Source organism: Cervus canadensis, chromosome 2 (genome assembly GCF_019320065.1).
Source record: "Cervus canadensis isolate Bull #8, Minnesota chromosome 2, ASM1932006v1, whole genome shotgun sequence".
NCBI classification, from domain to species: domain Eukaryota; kingdom Metazoa; phylum Chordata; class Mammalia; order Artiodactyla; family Cervidae; genus Cervus; species Cervus canadensis.
The window spans coordinates 74,771,019-74,793,887 of NC_057387.1; the positions used below are offsets into that span (position 1 = coordinate 74,771,019).

Sequence of the window (22,869 nt, forward strand, 5' to 3'; positions counted from 1 at the left end):
TCTAGATGCATGATCTTAGATAGGAAACTGGTTCTTGATAGGTTAGAGCTTATTGGTTTTCACTTCTAAAATAAAGAACTTGCCGAATTTGTCATTCTGCATTCACCCAATCCCAATTGACACACCCAATTAGAGGACATTTAGATGTCGAGAATTGTATAAGAAATTCACTTGTTCACTCATTTATTCCACAAAATATGCATTGAGTGTCTAGCACACCCCAAGCTTCCTGCTAGGGCCACAGCAATGAAGAAGAGGTGTTCATTGCACACTTTTCCATCTTCAAAACTCTCATTCTGTAAAACTGGGTGCCTTATCATCTTCCTTCTCTCCCTTGCTCCCCACCCCTAGCTTGTACAGTGCCTTTGTGAAAATCAGAAAAACTTGTTTTCTCTTAGCAGACATAGCCCTTGAGCAGAAAGCTTGGGAAGTGAGGCAAGGGCTGAATTTCAGCTCCCTTCACCACCACGCTGAGTACCTTTGATCAGTACCCAAACTACACAATGACCTTTTGCAATGATCCAGTGGCACATGGATGTCAGGGCAAGCTAGCGTGAAGCTTGCCCTGGTCACAGCAAAGCCTGCACTTTGAACCTCAAAACAAAGTAAACTCTTGATGTTGAAAGGAAAGCATCCCAAGACCTCCACATTGAGAATATCATTAAATAACTGAAATAACATTAAGCAAGCCTCCATAAAATAACAATAAAATTAATTTGGTAGACTCACTGTTATGTTTAAATGCAATTTTCGTAGATAAAATTTCTAAAGCAAGGGCTCCCTTGGGAAAAAATGTTAAAGAAGTCCTTGATGGAGAAAATTCTAAAAAACCTTCTTCTGATTCTTGGAAGTGAGAAGTGTGTATGAATTGGATTCTCTACATCCGGCTAATAACTAGCTTTTTCCATAAGATTCTAGCCCTGTAGATGTCTTTCCTAGGTTCCAAGGGGTTTGAAGTTAGCAGACTGTTTCACTCCTTGTTTCCTCCACAAAATGCAATAATTATTCATTAAAATGTAAAAATATTTCACGTATGAAATGAGTGAAATGAGCCTCTTTTTTAATTTAAAACAGTTTGATTAGGGCTATAAGCCTATTTGTTTAGTGGTCTTGGTTAGATGAATTAACTAAACATCACAATTAACAATAGCTTTTCTTTTCATTAAGTCCAAAGGTAGATATTTTCTTTTGATCACTCTTTGGTAAATGACATGCACTTGTGTCAGAGTGCAACTTTTCCAGAAGGCTGTTGATTTAAACTTGAATAAAACATTCTTAGAACAAACCCCAGGAACTGGAGAACACTCACACAGTTCTTCCAAAGGCTATCTGTGAGCCCCAAATGGCCTTTCTTTAGGCAGGACTTCGTTAATGTGTCTTTACAAACATGAGGGACTTTGCAATTGCACGTGACAGGGATTTCACTCTGGGTGGATTCACGGAAGAAGAGGTTCACTGCCCTCAAGGGAAAGCACAGTGAAAAGTAGGTCATTTTGATGCTGATCTCCTTAGCAAACTCCTCTAAGACTATGAGTTAAAAAAAACACCAGTCACAACTAGCTTTTGTATATACAACTTGACAGTTTACCAAGTGCTTTCACTTGCAGATCTCATTTTTTCCTTGAAAAATAAACCCCATGAGATAGAAAGCATTATTATTATGACATATATTTTCCATTATGCATGTGAGAAATTTGAGGCCTGGAGATGTTTAATAATTTACTCAAAAAAAAAAAAATAATTTGCTCAAAGTCATCTGATAAAAGACAGAGAGAGAGAGATGAGAGATGAAGAGGGAGTGAGAGAGAACAGAGAAAGGAAGGCGGCAGAAGGAAAACCAAAGTTCTCTGATTCTGAATTCCAGGATCTTTTCGGCTAAGCCATGAGGTCTGTTACAAACAAATGGCCCAACTTTCTATTCTTTCACCCCAGGTAAGATTGCACAAGGAGAAACTGTCTCTGACGTGCCAGCCTCATAACTTCATTCCCTTTCAGTGTCCTTACCCTTGCCAAAGCCTGATCTCCAGAAGGACTCTGACTTTGGCTTTACTTACCAATGAGAATCTGTACTCATTCAGGTAACAACATGTACCACCAATGTGAAAGGGTGCCCAAGGAACTTAATTATCTACCCATGTTAGTGTTAAAGGCAATGATACAAGAAAGCCTTCAGTCATAGAGGTCAGTTGGTGTCCAATTATTTTTCTAATACAAGAAATATTTATGAAGAATATGTGCTCATTCACTTCAGTTGCATCCTACTCTTTGCAAACCTATGGACCATAACCCACCAGGCTCCTCTGTCCATGGGATTTCCCAGGCAAGAATACTGGAGTGGGTTGCCATGCGCTCCTCCAGGGGATCTTCCCAACCTAGGGATCAAGCCCTTATCTCCTGCATCTCCTGAACTGCAGGTGGATTTTTTTTCCACTGCTGAGCCACCAGGGAAGCCTGTTATGAAGATTTTAGAGTAGAAGTTAAAAGCCTGGTCTCTGGAACTAGACAGTCTGGGTTCATATTCCCTTGTCTAACCTTAGAGAAATTACTCCTTTGTGCCTCAGTTTCCTCACCAATGTAATGAGAATAATAATGATGTTTATATAATGGATTGTAGTCTTTAATTAATTAATAAATAAATGTAAAGTGCTTAAGACAGTCCATGGTATAAGTACCAGATAAATGTTGGCTATTGTTTGTTGAATATGAGACAACAAATATTTATGTAATGAGTGGATTTTTTGAGCACCTATTATGTGGTAGAAGGAAATGGCAATCTACTCCAGTATTCTTGCCTGGAGAATTGCATGGACAGAGGAGCCTGGCGGGCTACAGTCCATGGGATTGTAAAGAATCAGACACAGCTGAGTGACTAACACTTTCTTTCTTACATCATGTTATAGGCGCAGCATGAAACTCCAAGGGTACAATGGTGAATTTTATAAACATAGTTTTTGCTTACTTGAAGCCTAGATTCTAGCAGGAAGAGACAATTATACAAAAACTTATTGAATTACAATTGGAAAGGAAGTTACTGAAATTTTTAGAGTGTTCTAAGAATTTATAGCAAGGATAACAGGACTCAAAAGTTTGAGAAGTGGGATGTGATAGAAAGTTTAGGGAAAGCATAACTTACAAGATTTGATGGAATAAGAATTAGGTGCCAAGAGGAAAGAAAGCATTCCAAGCTGGAAAAACATCAGGGCATGCTCCATGGACTGAGATCTGTCCATGTGGCAGGAACACACCAAAAGAAAAAGACTGACGTGAGTTTAGATGAGGTTTTACATAGCTATGGAAGGCCACGGAGAGAAACTTGGAGTGGCCTAGCCAAATTTGCGTGTAAAATATATCACTCTCCGTGCAACCTAGAGAATGAACTTGAAGATGGGAATAACTGCAAGAAGGCTAGCTAAATAGTATTTGAAAGCTCAGGATATGGAGGAAGACAGCTAAGTTTACTTTCTGGCTCTGTCATTTATTTTGTTAGCAGTGTGAACTTGGGTGAGTTACTTAATTTTTCTGAGTCTTAATTTCTTCATTTCTAAAATTGGGGGATGTATATCTTTCTGGTGGGGTGGTTATGAAGATTAAGTGAAGTAATTCACATTATAGCACTTAGAACAGTAACCAGCCTCGAAAGTATTCATGCCAGTTGCTAGTAATAACTTCTTTTATTGCCTTAACCTATGCAGGAGATAGTGATGGCTAAAATTACAATGTAGCATTGCAGATGGAGAGAGGCAAATGTATTTGAGATATTTATGAGCTGAAACTATATGATCCCTAGGATAGTGGTAATTGGTTGATGATCAAAACCCTCTGTTATCTCAGCTTTTCAGATCAGATGTGATTTCTGCCAGTGTATTTTAACTTTATTTTTCTTATACAAGTCCAACTCACAAGAGTACAATGAGAAATCAGAGACCAATGAATTCATTTACAAACAATAATTTAAAGGAAGCTTTTCATACCCTCTGGTCGTTACACATTCCTTGACATAGGAGACCAAGTTCTAATCATAAGATTGCTTGACAAACGTGAAATCAGAGCAGGGGAGTTGGCTGGATGGTTTAAAGGTCTGCTTTACTCAAGCCTGACACGCTTAGCTCAAGCGTTTCCATTGGCCTGACGCGCTCTTTCCAGCTGTCCACCTGGCTAACTCTTATCATTTAGGATTCAGCCTAGAGTTATTTCTTCTACAAAGCTTCCCATATTTTCTGAGGTTGGATTAAGCTCCCTTCCTCTCAGCTCTTGCAACTACCATGTTCAAGACTCTTATTTCCAACTGACCATGTCATTAGAATTCTTTCTCTTGGCTTATTTCACCCATGACTTCTTGAGAGCAAGGAACATATCTTTTTGGCTGCTCTTTAATGCAGCACAGTGTATCTTTACCGAGCAGAAGCTCAAAAGAATACTGCTTGAACTGCTGACTTGCCCAAAATATCAATAGATGGGATATCCACTGCCCAAAGGAATGGGGTCTTGCCTACTGAATATTACTGGAGAAGTATATCAGGAATTCTTGTTCTTGTTTCCTTTTTAATTAGTCTCCAAACAAACCACCTTCCTTTTGCTGATTTAATCAATGTAACCCCAATACATAAGCTCCATTTCTTTTGCATGCATATTTTGATTAGATTTCTAGCTGGCTTATTTTAATATAGGGGATATTCTGTCTGTCAAAGGGATCTCTGCAAAATCACGTGCAGAATTAGTTATTTAACCCCAAAACAACAGCTGCAGGTGTCGATACACTAAGGAAAACTAGAATTCCAAATTGCTTTTGACAATTGTTGTATGGAAGGTACAAATAAAGTTCGGAGGCAGCACAGATAGATCTTAAAGACATAGGGGGAAGGAAGACCAGGAGAGACTTGGAGGCCAGGTAAAGACGAATGGATGGAATTCTGAGAGATGGAAAAACTGAGGTTAAGACAATAAACAGCATGAACTAAGGTATGAAATTAGAACCATGCCACACCATTCTGTCCTGTTTGGGAGAACAAGTATAATAGTCCTATTTGGTTAGAACCCTGGGTTTCAGCAAGGATGCAGAGTGGAATAGATTTGCAAAAGTATAGTGGTCAGGGCCAGATCTTGGTGAGCTTTTTATGCTAGACTAAGGAATCTGACTTTATTTGTCAGACAGTGGGGAGCCATTGAAAACTTTTTAACAGAAGAGTGGCACACAGTGGCTTATAAGTATCTCAATACCGAAGTCCAGTTGTGTAATGTTTTGCAGTTATAGATCTTTTTCAGCCGTACAGTCTTTTTAAATCCTCATCATGCCTTTTGAGAGATGTATGGTCTCTGTTTTAACAGGAAGAGACTGAAGTTTAGGGAGTTTAAATGTCTCACTCCAAGTCCTATAAGTAGTAAACACAGAACCCAGGGATTTGAGCCTAGGCTTTTTGTCTCAAGTTTCATGCTCTTGCTACTGCAGTGCAGCCTTTAAGATGAATTATTTATCTGATAGATGTAAATTGTAAGGATAGTAGGATGGAGAAGAGAATAAGCACTTGATAAATTATTATTATCAGGGATTATTATTTGCAGAAAAAGCTAGTTGGTAAGAAGAAAAGAGATCCCAAGCCTACTACATATGGTCTTGTCTAGTTGACAAAGAATTTTCAAGTGTGTTCATTTTCTTTTAGAAACAAAGTCATGGAATTTCTCTCAGTTTTTACAAATGGGATTACTGAGGCTCATCAAGGTGAGGGGACTTGCTTGAGAATCTGGAATGTCTGCACCATCTAGTATGGTAGTTACAAATTATGTATTGCTATTGAGCTCTCAGAATGTGGCTAGGTCTGCTGGGAGATGTGCTGCAGGTGTAACAAAGGCATTGGATTTCAGACTTTGTATAGAAAAGCCATGTCAAATATCTCCATAAAGTTTTATATTTGACATGTCAAGTTATCATATTTTGGATATATTGAGTTGAGTAAAATACATTATTAAAATTAGTTGCACCTATTTCTTTTTATGTGTTTACTAAAAATTTTTAAATTATCAATGAGCTTTGCATTATATATAACACCAATTGGATAGCACTGTTCTAGACCATAAAGCTATTGCCACTACTTGAATACTCCAAGGCCAACATTCACTCCCGCCCAAATGCTCACTTTAGAAGAGGTGGTAATAAGGATAATGATTGTAGTTATTATTTATCCACTCCCAAAGTTTCTAAGCACTATACATGCATGAACTACTTTAATCTTATCATAATTTCACAACCCATTATTTTATATATGTAATAGATCATTTTATTTTGCAGATGAGAAACAGAGAAATGCAGTAGCTCCCTGAGAACCACAGATTTAGTGGAGTCAAAATTCAGATTTAGTCTGCCTCTAAGGCTTCCCAGGTGCTGTAGTGGTAAAGAATCTGCCTGGAGTGCAGGAGACACAAGAGAAACGGGTTTGATCCCTGGGTCAGGAAGATCCCCTGGAGGAGAAAATGGCAACCTGCTTCAGTATTCTTGCCTGGAAAATTCCACAGACAGAGGAGCCTGGAGGGCTACAGTGGGAAAGAGTCGGACACAGTTGAGTGAGTGCACGCGCGCGCGCGCGCACACGCACGCACGCGCACGCACACACGCACACACACGCACGCACGCACGCACACACACGCACACACACACACACACACACACACACGCACACACACACACACGGTCTTTTGGAAGGCTTTAGTGGCTGCCTCAGTTGGGTAAGTCCCAAGGAGACATTTGGATTGACTTCACTTTATTTGTGACCTACTATTAAGTCAAGTTGCATATGAGAGACTTTAAATATTATCTCATTTAATCTTTGCAACAACCCCGTTAAATAGTTACTAATCCTTTATTATAGGTGAGTAAACAGGCTTAATGAGACTGCACAACCTGCCCAAAGTCACACTAGGGACACGGGGGAACTCAGTTCATAATCCAGCCTGAACCTAAAGTTGATACTCCATCACTAGGCCAGTTTGTGAAAGAGCTTCACCTGAATCTCCTTGGGGGTGCTCCCTAGGTGAAACCCCCTGAGGTATTGAACCAGTCTTTCTGGGGTAGGCTCTGGGAATTTGTTCTTAAAATTGCTTCAGGTGACCCCCATCATTGGCCATCTTTGGCGATAACCACCCTATCTGAGTTTTTCATTTTCCTGGGCGTCTCACCTCTTCAGTCTCTCCTGGGAGCTGATGAAAACTTAGGGGAATAAAAGGAAAAAAGGAAAAGGAAACAAACAAACAAAAACAGTATTTCCCTTAGGCTACTTCAGTGAGGCAGACTACTCATCTCCCTGGGTCCCTGCTTCTTTCAAATCTTATCATCATCTGCCCTAAAAGGTGGGAGGCAATGACTTAATTAAGCAGACATAATCATAGGCTTCAGAGATAAAAACAACCAGTCCTCCTGAAGACATCCTTAGAAACATCTAAATAGTTCAGGGCTGTGTCTGAGATGAGAGAGGTGGGGATTTAGGAAGTGTAGAGGTGGGGAGGATGGGAAGAAGGAATGTAGTGGGAGACTCACAGGCTCCCTAGGTGATTTATGGATTCTTGGATGACTCCATAAGAACCACTGGATGTGAATGAAGGCACAAAGTGAATAAAACTAAGTGACTCTTGGGGGTTGGGGCTGTGTGTATGTATGTGCGTGGGGAGACGGGGGTTGTGTGTATGTGTATGTATGTGCACGCAGGCATGTACATGTGCATATGTGGTAGGAAAGTTAACAGTGTGTTTTCTGCAGCCTCGTTTGCAGGTAGATGAGCAGTTGCTTTATGTGACAGATTCAGAACTTCTGAATAGCACACAAATATAAAATTAGGCCTCAGGTTTCATGGCAACCCAATTGGACACAGTAGCAAACAAGAATTGTTTGAGAATCTGAGAAAGAAGCCAACATTGTGTGTGTCACAACTATCCTGCCTTCCTTTGACCAATTTCTCCTAATTTAGCAGTATTTCCGTTCCTACCCTAATTTCCCCTGGTTTGTAAACTACGTCACTTAACTGGACTCAGCTCCAGACTTTAGAAAAACAAAATGTTGTATTTCAGCAATGGTTTTTTTGGCGTTTCTGCCTCTAAAGAATTTTACTTGATTCCAATTTTTTCCTTTTGACTCTTGGAAGATTGTAGCTATCAGTTGTGTTTCCGTATTTCTCCTTTTCTAATGGAGTGTCTAACGCAGTATAATGCAGTGTTTGTTAAATGTGATTAAAGATTTCAGTGTCTGGTAAAAACCAATATTTACCAGGGAAATCCCGCCAACATAAATGCGCAGGCAAGGTAGAAAATATTGGCTCAATCTCCCCCTGGACACACACTTACAAACAAGGACTGTAGATGTTTTCCATGTCACTCTGACATTTCTGGACTCTTGTTTTGCCAGTTTCACACATGTATCCATTTAACACAGGTTCAGAACAGTCTTAAAAGTGGTATAATCTGGGTAATTGACTCCAATGTTAATTTTTTGAAGTTGTTTTCCTATTAGCTGAGGTTTCCTGTAGTTTGTTTTGTTTCTGCTCTGGTGGTTCTTCTAGCATTTATCACACACTGTCATGTAATTTAGTTTAAAAGGCTTCCTTGAATTATGACAACTAGTATTATTCGAAATAGTAAACAAGGGAATACTGATCTTTTACAAAGTAGATTATACCACAAAATTTATTTGCAGAAACATACAACAGACATTTTGAGATTAAATCAGTCTTGTTGAGTGATTGCTTTCATTTAGTAAACATTTACTGAATTGAATTTATTCACTGATTGAATTTATTGAATGAATGAAATACTGCTATACTTTGAATGAATTTCAAATAGTTGTAGTTTGGATGTGAAATTATTTTTCTGAAACTGAATAGCCTGGGCAGCCAGCAGACAGACGGCCCCAGCTGGCACCTGGCAACACAGCCTCAAGAGAAGGGCTGGAGAGGTGGGGAGTGAGTGAATTTCACATGGCCAGAGCTCAGGACCAAGCCTGCAGAGAAGACTTCAAGCTGCATGTTCCTATACCACACTTCCTCTTACGTACAGAGGTCTGGGTCTGAAATGAGGAAGAGGGAATGACTCATCTACAAACATGGCCACTGAGACTGCTAACGGCAAGCCTTGAGCAGAGCCTGGTAAACAACAAGCACTTAATAAATGTGTGCCTTATAAACAAGTAAAATGAAGTGTGATGCCTATAATAATTTATAGATTCACTGTGGAATGTTCTGATTAAGACCTAGGCTCAAGAACAATTTCTACGTCTAGTCATTAGATAAAATTCCTTTGGTTACTTTCTCTAACTCCAAATACTCAAGAGCTTATGCATCAAAAACTGAGGATCATGGGAAGGATGGATAAGGATAATGTTAATCAGAGCCACCACCAATTGAGAGTCTGCCTGAACAAAATATTTCTGATCTTCAAAACAAGCTTGTGAGGTAGAATTGCATTACCATCAATGTAAAGATGACAGAACAGGGAAATGATGAATGAGGCTGGAGAGGTGGCCTGAGCGTCTGAGCTCAATAATAGGCCCCAGTTGGGGCACAAAGAAGCAAAAGACAGGTGGTTGTTGTTGTCCTCAAGGAATGTGTGATCTGGAAGGGGAGCAGGGATGTTCAGGCACAGAAGGCAACCATCAAGGACGCACTGTGGGCTGTGGGCTCGATTACCCAACGAGGAGTTGGGGCAGCAAAGGCATGCTTGTGCTTTGAACAGAGCAGGTGCTTAATATAGGTTTGCGGTAGTGTGCTGCACTTAATTGAGTTAAAAGCCAAATAAAGGTAATCATCGATGAAAATATGTGAAGTCCAAAATGAAATGCAGGGGGTGTTGAGGAAAAATGATTAGAGAGTAAGGGGGAGCAGACTGTGAAGTGGAGGACTCTGGACTTGATGTAGGAGCAGCAAGGAACTCCTGGAGGCTCTTGAGGAGGGGAGAAACACAAGGAAAGAGGGAATTTAGGACAATTTGGCCAACAGGAATATGTAAGATGACTCTCAATGGGAAGTAGCTAGAGTTAAGGATCCCAGGAAGACCCAATTGTAGGGATATAAATTGAAAACAATCGAGGCTAGAAAAGGTAGTGACAACAGAATGGAACAGATGAGTTCTAAGTAACGTCTGGAAAAGAAGGAAAAAAAAATATATGTATATATATACCATTCATAATAAGGCAAAAATGTATGTTGTTCTCAATAAGAGATGACCAGAGAGAGGAAGGTGTCCAAAAGGTTCCAGGGAGAGGAAGGTGGAGCTACAGTTTCTATTCTTGGAGTGGACATAAGAACAGAACCAATGACTGATATGAGGGAGTTAGGTTAGGTGGGGAAATGTTAATTTGGACTGCTTGGAGTTTGATGTGATACTCATATAATTGTAAGGACTTGGGATGTGGACTAAGCTCCAAGCATGGATTGCTGCCAAGAATTATGAGCTGGGAATTGTGAGTACACACTCCCTGTCCATGACTTTCCAGGGCTTGTGTCTATCTTCTAATTGATTCCTAGAGAAAGATCAGTAACAAATATAAGATTCCTCCAGATTATCTCATCAACTCCTTGCTCTCCTCCACTTTCTCCTCCCCCATCTCCTCAGTTCCCAGTTGCAACACAGTCAAAGCAAAGAGTGATACAAGTCTTGGGTGATTTCTAGTTCTGTAAGGGATAAGCCCAAAGCAGGAGATTTCTCTCTTCTCAACATCTGCAAGGTAGAAGGCCAAGTTCTCCACAGAGAGGACCATTCAAGCTGGAAGAGGCCCAAGAGACCCATCATATTTAAACCAACTCCTTGGTTCATAGGTGATGAAACTGAGGCCAGGAGAATTGAACTGACATCTCCAAGATCATGCAGCCATTCCCTCTGTGAAACAGCAGGGACCAGTTTTGAATTTTTACAGAACCTATTGTTACCACTTTACTGTGTCTCATCTCTGACTGGCAACAGTTAAAGTACCATTCAATTAAACTAGTATTTATGGATACATAACAGATGTCAGTCCCCATGCTAGACACAGAGGATGCCAGAAGGGTAAATAGCAATCACTGACATTGAGGCACTTGCAGAAAAGAAAGAATGTTTTGAGAATAGGAGTAACTGCTTTTCCTTGTGTAGGAGTGGTAGAGGAGGCTTCCGGAAGGAAGCTATACCTTGGCAAGGTTTTAAAGGATGAATAGGAGTTTGCCTGGCAAGAAATAGAAAAAGAAAGAAATATACTTTATAAGAAAAAGGAATAGCATATATGGAAGTAAAGAGATGATACAATACACTGTTTGGCATTACTATAAGAGTTTAGTAGTTTTATCATAATTAAGGGAGAGAGGGAACAGCAGGAGAGGCAAGCAGAGCACTGCTTGGAATTTTAAAAGTATGTTTAGAGGGGGTAGGGAAGTGAAAAACATGAAGAAAACATCCACGAGGCCCCTGAGTGATATTCTCTAGAGTTATAGTTAGAATAAGAGATATATGAAGTGTTAGAGAGCAAAAGTCAGTAAACTTTAAAAAGGACCAGATAGTAATTATTCTAGGCTTGTGAGCCACATGGTCTGAGTTGCAAATATTAGATTCTGCTATTTATGCATGAAAACAGTCACAGATAATACAAAAACAGATGCATTTGACTGTGTTCCAATGAACCTTTATTTGCAAAAACAAGTATCCATCCCACGGGCCATATTTGCCAATCATTACTGCAGAGACATCCTGAGATACTGACATCACCTATGGGAGAAAGAACAAAGGCGTGCATCTTAATCCTTGCAACCTACAAATATACTATACTGCCCGGCAAAAGAGGATTAAGGTTCTTGATGAAAATAAAGTTGCTAATGGACTTCTCAGGTGGCACAGTTGTAAAGAATCCACCTGTCAATGCAGGAGATGCAAGAGACATGTGTTCAACCCCTGGGTTGGGAAGATGCCCTGGATTAGGAAATGGCGACACAGTCTAGTATTCTTGCCTGGAAAATTCCATGGGCAGAAGAGCCTGGCAGGTTACAGTCGATGGAGTCACAAAGAGTCAGACATGATGGAGCACACACACTGCTAACAAGTTAACCCTAAAATAAAAATATTATTTTAGGTTATCTAGGTGGGCCTAATGTATAAGCGTTCTTAAATGTGGAAGAGGAAGACAGATGAGTCAGTGTCTGAATGATGGAATGTGAGAAATATTCAACTGACCACTTCTGGCTTTGAATATGGAAGAGGGCCAGGAGCCAAGGAATGCAGGCAGCCTCTAGAAGCTGGAAAAGGCAAGAAGATGGATTTTCCCCTAGAGATTCCAGAGAGGAACACATCCCTGCTAAAACCTTTTAAGTAATGAAGTTTGTGAAATTTCTTACAAAGGCTGTCGATAACTAATACAATATGCACGTGAGCTAAACCTTCTAAACATTGTGGAGAAACTCTCCAGCCTCCAGAGTTAAGAGCTCAGGTGTAACAACCGTTTCAGTGCCTCATTTAAAAGAAAAGGGAAGGTTAAAGAAATCTGGATTTGGATGTGGGGCAATTAGGCAATGCTTCAGGGAGTGTCTAGAATAAGGAGCCTCCTTTACACCAAACAGGCTTTATGGCTCTCTGTACAGGAGGCACTGTAACAAAATTTCCCTTGATTTGTGTTTCTCCGGGGGCTCCCAGACTTATACACTTGGGGATGTAGACCTCAGGAAAGAGAACTTGTGTGTGTGAGGGTGTAGGTGAAAGTCCCAGAGCAGGTCCTGTATGCAAGCTCAGAGTGGGGAAGTGGGTTGTCAGACATCAGCCCCTGACTTTCTATTCTGCCCGCAGCGGGCCACCCCCTTGCCCTCTGCTGTGCCACTGTACCATTTACGTCACAGGGAATACAGTTTGCTGCTCTGAAATGTGTGTTATGAGGGAAATGAGAACATGATGCTGATGGCAGTTGACAAAGGAAGCAGCAAGCCAAAGACGAGCTCGGGCAGGCCTGGCAGTGCTGGGAGGGGTCATTTCAGACACAGCCACCACTGCTGGGCACTCATAGACGCAGGTCAACTGAGGTCCAGGGCCTCTGCCCAAGAGCCCTCTCAAACTGCCTTCTGTGCTGTGGGGGGAGGCCATGGTTCCAGCCTCCCTTCCACACTGCAAAAATCCTGAAAGCAAAGACTTCCTCAAGTAGCTGACACAGTGCCTTCTCCTCCATAGCCAGGTCCCTGCCCAATGGCTACCTGATTAATAGTAAAAGCCAGGAGACAGTGAAGGCAAATCTCACAACAATAAGAATTCTCACCATAAATTTGGGAAGTACATTACAATGTACAAAACATCCTAACATACATGGTCTCAAATGATCCACTTATGGATGCTATGCAGTGAGGATTAGCAAACTTCCATTTAGCTGGAGATTCCCTGGTGGCTCAGTGGTAAAGAATCTGTCTGCCAATGCAGGAGACATGGGTTTGATCCCTGGGTCAGGAAGATCCCCTGGAAGAGGAAATAGAAACCCACCCAGTATTCTTGCCTGGGAAATCCCATGAACAGAGGAACCTGGTGGGCTACAGCTCATGGGGTTGCAAAAGAGTTGGATAGGACTTAGCGACCAAACAACAAATACCATTTTGTGGAGGAGGATCTGAATTTCACAGGCACTAAGTGACTAGGCTAACACTCCACAGCTTGAAGCTGGAGGAGTTGGGCCGGAACCCAGGTCTTCAGTGTCTTAAGATTGGGAGTTCATCTGCATCTCAGAATTGCTTCTCCTTCCCTGCCTTCTCTTCCTCTCTCCTTTCTGGAAACACTGAGTATTTACTATGGACCAGACAACATTGTCCAAGGCCCCATGGATATAAAGTTAACTAGGAAGGTTCTGGACCTGAAGAAGATCATAGTTTGACAGGAGAGGCAGACACTTCATTGTGCAAACTGTGATACAACCTAAAACTAAGACACTTATTGAGTACTCTCTGTGCTATATACTATATGATTAACATTTAACATCGTATGATGTAGATATTTATCTTCTTTACTTTATAGGGAAGGAAACATAACTTTAGAGTCATTAAGTACCTTGTAATTTGTAGCCAGTCCCTGTTCTGCCTTAATTCCCCATCTCACACTCTTGGCCACTCTGCTATGCTTTGTCACCATAAGCACAAGCATAGCGCTCTAGGCCAGAGCAGTGAAAGAGCAGAGGAAAGATGGCTTGTAGGCCCAGAAGAATTAGAGAAGGACACTTTCGCTAGAAAGTGGATATGTGCATATATAGCAGCAGAGAGGAATGAACCAGGTCATTTAAAGATGATCTTTAAGTTTGATCCCTGATTCTAAAAACTGAACACGAGGAGAGAGTATCCCAGAAAATTGATACCATTTAAAAATATTTTTTCTGAGCAACAATCACATGCAAAGCATTATCTGGGGATTCCATGAGGAATCAGATTCAGGTCCAACTCTGAAGGACATAATCCTATATTTGCACTGCGAGAGGGGAGGTGAAACCACTTCTTAAGAGTGGTATGGGGTAGAAAAAAGACTTCTGAACTGGGAGCAGCGAACTCTGGATTCCAGTCCGAGTTTTCTCACCAGTTCACCCAGTAAGCCCCTCAGCCTCTCAGTTCTATTTCTGTAGCAAATCCAGTGTTGAAACAGATGATATCCAGGGCCTCTTCTAGCTCTGATATTCTACTATTCTGACTCATGAGGAGTAGAGGACACGAGCTTACCTGGAGCAGTAGGCTGGAGAGGGAGAGAGTGGTTCATCTCATCAGAAGTCATCCCATAGGAGGTGCCTTTGAAACCTGAATCCTGCCAGTGCCCACCAGCCTCATGGTCCCCTGCTTGTTCTCTACTCTCAACCTTGCAGAGGTGCCTCTAACTAATGAAACCACAAACCAGGATCCCAAGTGATCAACATTTTAAAGATGCCTTGTATACATCCATGGCACCAACTAGCTACTTGAAGGTGTTATAGTATTCTTATGCTGTTGTTATAGAATTACAATAATTGACTATTTATTGGGTGTATTCTAATGCATAAGATGCCACGAGGAGTGTTTTGCTGACAATTATCTACTCCTCTTTCCAAAGGTAAGCAGTGTGACTATCTCTACTCTAGAGATGAATCTGTGGGTGGAGAAGGTTAAATAATTTGCCTGAGGCCACGGGGCAACCAGTCCAGGGCAGAGCCTATACTCCCACCCAGGACTGTCTGACCCCAAAGGCATAACCCTTCATTCTCCTGCTATATAATCTATGATGCTTCCAATCTGGGTATCCTTCTTTCTCTTTAGCATGCAAGGAGCAACTGAAAAGGCTGTAAAATGACCTGCACAAATCATACCAAATACTCACCTTACAGTTTGCAAAGTGCTTTCTCATAAATCCATCATCTGATTCTCATGGCAGCCAGAGAGTGAGATGGAGCATTATTTCCGTTTTATAGAAGAAAAACCTGAGTCTCAAGGGAAGTGAGTAACTTGGAGCTTTCTGAAACCTCCTTGCCATGCTAATCACGTACTCATCTAAATTTCTGAGGCATTATTTTTCAGAACATTGTGTCATGTATCCAGTTATTTATATTTGGATTGCAGCATGGCTAACATAGGGCCTTCCCGGAGAGAAACGACCAAATGGCAACTGGTATTTCCTTAAATCTTCTTCCAGGACTCAGTGTAAGTAATTTCCAAACAACTAAGAATAGTCCAGTGAATCCCAACCCTCATAATAATACATTTTTTTCTTTCAAAATGCCAGTACATTCATTGAACCCTATCCTCTTTACTGTGTTGACAATGTTTCTGTAAACTTCATAGAACATTTTGAGCCTGCTTTTCTGAGGATAGACTCTATGTAGTGCTATGGAATAGATCATAAAGAACTTTCTTATATATTTTATACAAATCACATCTAAATGCAATTTAGCAAGACTTTGTCTATATCAGACACATATCTATCAAGTCTTCCCAACTATATACCCCAAGAAAGCACATAGAAAAGAAAGGCAAAAAGAGGCGGTCCTAAGATTAGGAGAGGAAGACCACTTTCTCTCCAACAAATTCATCAAAAGATTATTTGAATGCTGAGCAACTTCCACAAAACAACTTCTGAACACTGGCGGAGAGCACCGGGCACCCAGAAAGGCAGCCCATTCTCTTTGAAAGGAGGGGTGTGATTACTAGCTTCATTGCTCTCTCCCCTTTTGACTATCCCTTTTCTCTCCTAGGTCACCTCCATCTCTTCCCTCCCCCTTCTCTTCTCTACTTAACTCTGAATCTCTCTGGGTGTTCTGGGCTGTGGAGAACACTTAGGTAACTGATTACTGGTTAGATTGGTCTCTCCCCTTTTGACTTCCCCTCTCCTCCTCCTGGTCACCTCTATCTCCCTCCTCCCTCTTCTCTTCTCTATGTAACTCTGTGGACCTCTCTAGGTGTTTCAGACTGTGGAAAACACATAGAGAATTGATTACTGACTAGATTGCTCCCTCCCCTTTTGATTTCCCCTCTTCTCCTCCTGGTCACCTCTATCTCCCTCCTCCCTCTTCTCTTCTCCATGTAACTCTGTGAACCTCTCTGGATGTCCCTCACTGTGGAGAATCCTTTCACTATTAACCTATATGTTTTATCATCAGTGCTGTATGGATGAAGAAGTCTTGAGGCTGCTGTAAGAATAAGACTGAAAGCCACAGGCAGGAGGCTTAAATCCAAAACTTGAGAACATCAGAGAACTCCTGACTCCAGGAAGCATTAACCGACAAGAGACCATCCAAAAGCCTCTATACCTACACTGAAACCAAGCTCCACCCAAGAGCCCACAAGTTTCAGAGCAAGACATACCACGCTAATTCTCCAGCAACGCAGGAACATAGCCCTGAGCATTAAAATACAGGCTGCCCAAAGTCACACCAAACCCATAGACACGTCAAAACTCACTACTGGACACTTCATTGCACTCCAGAGAGAACAGATCCAACGCCACCCACCAGAACACAGATGCAAGCTTCCCTAACCAGGAAACCTTGACAAGCCACTCGTCCAACCCCACCCACAGGTAGCAACCTCCACAATAAAGAGGAACCACAAACTTCCAGCATACAGAAAGGCCACCCCAAACAGAGCAATCTAAACAAAATAAAAAGGCAGAGAAATATTCAGCAGGTAAAGGAACATGATAAATGCCCACCAAACCAAACGAAAGAGGAGATAGAAAGTCTACGTGAAAAAGAATTCAGAATAATGATAGTAAAGATGATCCAAAATCTTGAAAACAAAATGGAGTTACAGATACATAGACTAGAGACAAGGATTGAGAAGATGCAAGAAATGTTTAACAAGGACCTAGAAGAAATAAAAAAGAGTTGATCAATAATGAATAATACAATAACTGAGATCAAAAGCACTCTGGATGGAACCAATAGTAGAATAACTGAGACAGAAGATAGGTTAAGTGAGGTGGAAGATAGAATGGTGGAAATAAATGAAGCAGAAAGGAAAAATGAAAGAAGAATTAAAAGAAATGAGGAAAACCTCAGAGACCTCTGGGACAATGTTAAATGTCCCAACATTGAAATCATAGGAGTCCCAGAAAAAGAAGACAAAAAGAAAGGCCATGAGAAAATACTTGAGGAGATAATAGTTGAAAACTTCCCTAAAATGGAGAAGGAAATAGCCACCCAAGTCCAAGAAACACAGAGGGTCCCAAACAGGATAAATCCAAGGTGAAATACCCCAAGACACATATTAATCAAATTAATGAAGATCAAACACAAAGAGCAAATATTAAAAGCAGCAAGGGAAAAGCAACAAATAACACACAGGGGATTCCCATAAGGATAACAGCCAATCTTTCTGGTCTTTCAGACCAGAAGGGAATGGCAGGACATACTTAAAGTGATGAAAGAGAAAAACCTACAACCCAGATTACTATACCCAGCAAAGATCTCATTCAAATATGAAGGAGAAATCAGAAGCTTTACAGACAAGACGAAGCTGAGAGAATTCAGCACCACCAAACCAGCTCTTCAAGAAATGGGAAAGGATCTTCTCTAGACAGGAAACACAGAAAAGGTTTATAAACTCAAACCCAAAACAACAAAGTAAATGGCAATGGGATCATACTTATCAATAATTACCCTAAATGTAAAAGAGTTGAATGCCCCAACCAAAAGACAAAGACTGGCTGAATGGATACAAAAAGAAGACCCCTATATATGCTGTCTACAAGAGACCCACCTCAAAACAAGGGACACATACAGGCTGAAAGTGAGGAGCTGGAAAAAGATATTTCATGCAAATGGAGACCAAAAGAAAAGAGGAGTAGCAGTACTCATATCAGATAAAATAGACTTTGAAATAAAGGCTGTGAAAAGAGACAAAGAAGGACACTACATAATGATCAAAGGATCAATCCAAGAAGAAGATATAACAATTATAAATATATATGCATCCAACATAGAAGCATCACAATATGTAATGCAAATGCTAACAAGTATGAAAGGGGAAATTAACAGTACATGATAATAGTGGGAGACTTTAATACCCCACTCACACCTATGGATAGATCAACTAAACAGAAATTATCAAGGAAACACAAACTTTAAATGATAAAATGGACCAGGTAGACTTAATTGATATCTATAGGATATTTCACCCCAAAACAATGAATTTCACCTTTTCCTCAAGTCCACATGGAACATTATCCAGGATAGATCACATCCTGGGCCATAAATCTAGCCTTGGTATATTCAAAAAATTGAAATCATCTCAAGCATCTTTTCTGATCACAAAGCAGTAAGATTAGACATCAACTACAGGAGAAAAAAAAACTATTAAAAATACAAATGTATGAAGGTTAATTTTATTCCAATCCCAAAGAAAGGCAATGCCAAAGAATGCTCAAACTACCACATGATTGCACTCATCTCACATGCTAGTAAAGTAATGCTCAAAATTCTCCAAGCTGGGCTTCAGCAATACATGAACCATGAACTTCCAGATGTTCAAGCTGGTTTTAGAAAAGGCAGAAGAACAAAAGATCAAATTACCAACATACACTGGATCATCGAAAAAGCAAGAGAGTTCCAGAAAAAACACCTACTTCTGCTTTATTGACTATGCCAGAAACTTCTGCTTTATTGACTATGCCAAAGCCTTTGACTGTGTGGATCACAATAAACTGTGGAAAATTCAGAAACAGAGGGGAATACCAGATCACCTGACCCGTCTCTTGAGAAACCTGTGTGAAGGTCAGGAAGCAACCATTAGTACTGGACATGGAACAACAGACTGGTTCCAAATAGGAAAAGGAGTACATAAGGGCTGTATATTGTCACCATGCTTATTTAACTTATATGCAGAGTACATCATGAGAAATGCTGGGCTGGAGGAAGCACCAGCTGGAATCAAGATTGCCAGGAGAAATATCAATAACCTCAGATTTGCAGATGACACCACCCTTATGGCAGAAAGTGAAGAAGAACTAAAGAGCCTCTTGATGAAAGTGAAAGAGGAGAATGAAAAAGTTGGCTTAAAGCTCAACATTCAGAAAACAAAGATCATGGCATCCAGTCCCATCACTAACAGTGGAAACAGTGGTTGACTTTATTTTTTTGGGCTCCAAAATCACTGCAGATGGTGATTGCGGCCATGAAACTAAAAGACGCTTACTCCTTGGAAGGAAAGTTATGACCAACCTAGATAGCATATTAAAAAGCAGAGACATTACTTTGCCAACAAAAGTCCATCTAGTCAAGGTTATGGTTTTTCCAGTGGTCATGTATGGATGTGAGAGTTGGACTATAAAGAAAGCTGAGCACCGAAGAATTGATGCTTCTGAACTGTGGTGTTGGAGAAGACTCTTGAGAGTCCGTTGGACTGCAAGGAGATCCAAGCAGTCCATCCTGAAGGAGATCAGTCCTGGGTGTTCATTGGTAGGACTGATTTTGAAGATGAAACTCCAATACTTTGGCCACCTGATTCGAAGAGCTGACTCATTTGAAAAGGCCCTGATGCTGGGAAAGATTGAGGGCAGGAGGAGAAGGGGACGACAAAAGGTGAGATGGCTGGATGGCATCACCGACTCAATGGACATGGGTGTGGGTGGACTCTAGGAGTTGGTGATGGACAGAGAGGCCTGGCGTGTTGTGGTTCATGGGGTCACAAAGAGTCAGACATGACTGAGCGACTGAACTGAACTGAACTGAACTGATGAAGGCTAAACAACACACTGCTGAATAACTGACAAATAACAGAATAAATTAAAAAAAGAAATCAAAATATACGTAGAAATGAATGAAAATGAAAACATGAAAACCCAAAACCCATGGTATTCAGTAAAAGCAATGCTAAGGGGAAGGTTCATAGCAGTACAAGTTTACCTCAAGAAATAAGAGAAAAATCAAATAAATAACCTAACTTTACACCTAAAGCAGCTAGAAAAAGAAGAAATGAAGAACCCCAGGGTTAGTAGAAGGAAAAAAGTCATAAAAATTAGAGCAGAAATAAATGAAAAAGAAACAAAGGAGACTATAGCAAAAATCAACAATACTAAAAGCTTGTTAATTGAGAAGATAAATAAAATAGACAAACCATTAGCCAGACTCATCAAGAAAAAAGAGAGAAGAATCAAATCAACAAAATTAGAAATGAAAATGGAGAAATCACAACAGACAACACAGTAATACAAAGGATCATAAGAGACTACTATCAGCAACTATATGGCAATAAAATGGACAACTTGGAAGAAATGGACAAATTCTTAGAAAAGTATAGCCTTCCAAAACTGAACCAAGAAGAAATAGAAAATCTTAACAGACCCATCACAAGCATGGAAATAGCAACTGTAATAAAAAATCTTCCAACACACAAAAGCCCAGGACCAGATGGCTTCACAGGTGAATTCTACCAGAAATTTAGAGAAGAGCTAACACCTATCCTACTCAAACTCTTCCAGAAAGTTGCAGAGGAAGGTAAACTGCCAAACTCATTCTATGAGGCCACCATCACCCTAATACCAAAACCAGACAAAGATGCCATCAAAAAAGAAAACTACAGGCCAATATCATTGATGGACATAGATGCAAAAATTCTTAACAAAATTCTAGCAAACAGAATCCAACAACATATTACAAAGATCATACATCATGACCAAGTGGGCTTTATCCCTGGGATGCAAGGATTCTTCAACATTTGCAAATCAATCAATGTGATACACCACCTTAACAAATTGAAAGATAAAAACCATATGATTACCTCAATAGATGCAGAGAAAGCCTTTGACAAAATAAATATCCATTAATGATGAAAACCCTCCAGAAAGCAGGCATAGAAGGAACATACCTCAACATAATAAAAGCCATATATGATAAACCTACAGCAAAATTATCCTCAATGGTGAAAAATTGAAAGCATTTCCCCTAAAGTCAGGAACAAGACAAGTGTGACCACTCTCACCACTGCTATTCAACATAGTTTTGGAAGTTTTAGCCACAGCAATCAGAAAATAAAAAGAAATAAAAGGAATCCAGATTGGAAAAAAAGAAGTAAAATTTTCTCTGTTTACAGATGACATGATCCTCTACATAGAAAACCCCAAAGACACCACCAGAAAATTACTAGAGCTGATCAATGAATATAGTAAAGTTGCAGGATATAAAATTAATACACAGAAGTCCCTTGCATTCCTATACACTAACAATGAGAAAACAGAAAGAGAAATTGAGGAAACAAGTTCATTCACCATTGCGATGAGAAGAATAAAATACCTAGGAATAAATCTATCTAAAGAAACAAAAGACCTATATATAGAAAACTATAAAACACTGATGAAAGAAATCAAAGAGGACACAAATATATGGAGAAATATACCATGTTCATAGATTGGAAAAATCAATATCGTGAAAATGAGTACACTACCCAAAGCAATCTATAGATTCAATGCATATCTATCAAACTACCAACAGTATTTTTCACAGAACTAGAACAAATAATTTCACAATTTGTATGGAAATACAAAAAGCCTCGAATAGCCAAAGCAATCTTGAGAAAGAAAAATGGAACAGGAGGAATCAACCTGCCTGACCTCAGACTATACTACAAAGCTACAGTCATTAAGACAGTATGGTACTGGCACAAAGACAGAAATATAGATCAATGGAACAAAATAGAAAGCCCAGAGATAAATCCACGCACCTATGGACACCTTATCTTTGACAAAGGAGGCAAGGATATACAATTGAAAAAAGACAACCTCTTTAACAAGTGATGCTGGGAAAACTGGTCAACCACTTGTAAAAGAATGAAACTAGAACACTTTCTAACACCATACACAAAAATAAACTCAAAATGGATTAAAGATCTAAATATAAGATCAGAAACTATAAAACTCCTAGAAGAAAACATAAGCAAAACACTCTCTGACATAAATCACAGCAGGATCCTCTTTGATCCACCTCCCAGAGTAATGGAAATAAAAGTCAAAATAAACAAATGGGACCTAATGAAACTTAAAAGCTTTTGCACAACAAAGGAAACTATAAGCAAGGTGAAAAGACAGCCTTCAGAATGGGAGAAAATAATAGCAAATGAAGAAACTGACAAAGAATTGATCTCAAAAATATACAAGCAGTTCATGCAGCTCAATTCCAGAAACATAAACGACCCAATCAAAAAATGGGCCAAAGGACTAAACAGACATTTCTCCAAAGAAGACATACAGATGTCTAGCAAACACATGAAAAGATGCTCAACATCATTCATTATCAGAGAAATGCAAATCAAAACCACAGTGAGGTACCATCTCATGCTGGTCAGAATGGCTGCTATCAAAAAGTCTACAAACAATAAATGCTGGAGAGGGTACGGAGAAAAGGGAACCCTCTTACACTGTTGGTGGGAATGCAAACTAGTACAGCCACTATGGAGAACAGTG

The 22,869-nt window shown here is 40.1% G+C and overlaps 1 protein-coding gene across 3 annotated transcripts in view; it reads right to left on the reverse strand.

The window, feature by feature from the left end:
• PDE4B (phosphodiesterase 4B) overlaps positions 1-22,869 on the reverse strand; it is a 646,239-nt gene that overhangs the window by 52,295 nt on the left and 571,075 nt on the right. The window lies entirely within an intron of this gene.